This window comes from Echinops telfairi, unplaced genomic scaffold, assembly GCF_000313985.2.
Source record: "Echinops telfairi isolate 266 unplaced genomic scaffold, ASM31398v2 ScPeMD7_30;HRSCAF=105, whole genome shotgun sequence".
NCBI lineage: Eukaryota > Metazoa > Chordata > Mammalia > Afrosoricida > Tenrecidae > Echinops > Echinops telfairi.
Window position 1 is genome coordinate 594,276 of NW_022103927.1, and position 2,408 is coordinate 596,683.

The window sequence follows — 2,408 nt, forward strand, 5'->3', positions numbered from 1 at the left end:
TGTTCCTATTGGTCAGGTTAACACAATAAGCCTACCTATCACACACGGACTGATGACCATCCACGACTGCAGCCTTCAACACCGGAAAGCAGCAATCCTCACAACTGGACCAGTGAGCAGCATCATGGTCAGCAGAAAAAAGACTGAAACCGCTAAGAATTTCGTTCTGCGTGAATCCGCAACCCACACTCACGGAAGCAGCCGTCAGGACATCGGACTGGCTACTGGCTTCGGGCAGACCCCTTGAAAGTGTTGATTGAGGCTCAGAGGGGACACGTTGAGGCCTGAGTGGGCCTGCCCCAAGCCAGGGGATTTCGGATCCCTTCCTACGCTCGGGGAAGCTGGACAGATAAGACAACCGTGCAGCGGTCACGGGAGATGATCACCTGCAGGGAAGCTGGCTACAGGGTGTGCCCGGAAGCCCCTGAAACTGTTCTGTAAAGAGAACCATTTCCCCAAATCAAAGTCTGTCCATGTTTTTAAAAGACAAGAGGCTGGAAAAGAACTAAGTGCCGCTAGGCGAGGGCTTCCAGCCAGGCTTGAGAATGGCCGATGGAGCTTGGCTGCCCTGGGAGCTCACTTTGCAGGGTAGCGAGAACCCGTGGGTTCTCCACGCCTCCACCTCCTGCCGTCACTGGCTCCCATTTGGAGTGCTTTGAAGCTGCTTCTCGGAACATGAGGGTGTGTGCAAGTAAGAGGAAAGGGACACGGGACACATGCTGATTTGGATGACATTAAAATAGGGAGGGCATGAAATCATCTCGGGGGAGAATCCTGGCCTAGCCGAGTGGACATCAACTTGGAGAAGATCCCAGAGAGTGTGACCAGCTCCACAGTGGGATCTTCTGTGGAGCAGCCAGGCAGTTGTGGGGAGAACACGGCGACGCTTTCACAACTGACTCAAAGGCACCTGGCAACAAACACTTGTGTGGGCCGTTTCTTGATCTAAAGCGCTCCTCTGTGCACACGCATATAAGCATGTGCTTATCTACAGAACCCAGCCTAACCCCGGGGGGATGTTCCTGATGCTCAGCAGTTCAAAGAAGGGCAGTGTGGAAGAAAGTCCCGCAGGGCCTGCAGTGGAGCTGCCCATGGGCAGCAAACAGACAGTCTTCACGCATGAGCAGTTGGAGGCCTACCAGGTAGGGGCTGGGGCCAGGCCCTCGGTTCCCCGGTCTGAGAAATGGGGACAGCACCACCACGTCTGTCCTGACTCGCAGAGACCCTCCAGGAGTAGACCTCTCCACAGGACTTCTCCAAGCCTCTCATCTTTACAGAAGCTGACTGCCACTTCTTTCTCCCACCGAGCAGCTGGTGGGTTTGAACCGCTGACCTCTCAGTTAGCAGCCAAACACTTAAAGCACTGTGCTGCCAGGGCACCTTCCAGAAAGAGGATGGCAGGACACGCACGGGTCACCAGGAGTCAGAATCAGCTCTGTAGGCATGGGCGTGGGTTTGTTTGTTTGATTGGAAGCAAGTCGCTGGATCCTGCTGATCTATAAGGGGCACGGGGAGTGGGTTTCTTGGAGCTGTGGGAACACAGAGCTCACAAGGATTTTACATAAGCAGGCATTTCTTACTCGCAGCTCAGGAGGCTGGAAGCAGGGCCTAGCTCTAGGGCAGCGATTCTCAACTGTATTAAAGGGTCGCGGCATTAGGAAGGTTGAGAACCACTGCTCTAGGGGAAGGAGCTTTCAATGTATCTCTCCAGCTATCTCTATCTCGATCTATTCTTTTCCTGCCTCTCTGTCTCTCTGTCTCTCTCTCATAGCTCTGGGGAAAGTTTCTTGTCTTTTGTCAGCTCCTGCTCTTCGGTACCTCGGCGAGCTCCGTGTGGCTTCTGTGTCCCCATGTCTGAGTGGCTCTTCTTACTTCTCAAAAGTCATCCCACTGAACACCCTCCCAACACCGAGATGACCTCATATTAAACCCTCAAAAAATCCCAAATGGGATCGGAGGCACGGGGATCGGAGTTAAGATTGGATCACTTCTTCTTTACAGGGGGTGGGGTGCACAATTTGACCCACAGCACCTAGGTGAGGCGTTAATACATTTCCATGTTACCACCCAGGCTCAGAGAGGTCAAGCAACTTGCGAAGGGCCACACAGCCAATGATGGAGAACTGGAATCTGACCCAGGAGTGACCCGCAGCCCCTCTATCACCCTGCTTTTCCCCTAAAGGGGCTCCAGCTCCCGGGCCTTACAGGAGGTCAACTGTCTACCGTTTGGCTAGTGGAGCACTGAACCATTTGTGCCACCCAGGGATCCCAGAAACGTAGTCAGTAGCCTTGTAAAAGCCTAGCGCTCCTCCGTCCAATTGTCATGTTGTGGTGGCTGGTGTGCTGCTCAAAGCTATCCCACCGGTATTCCCATCAGGGTCACACGGTGGAGGACAGGTGTCCTCGGA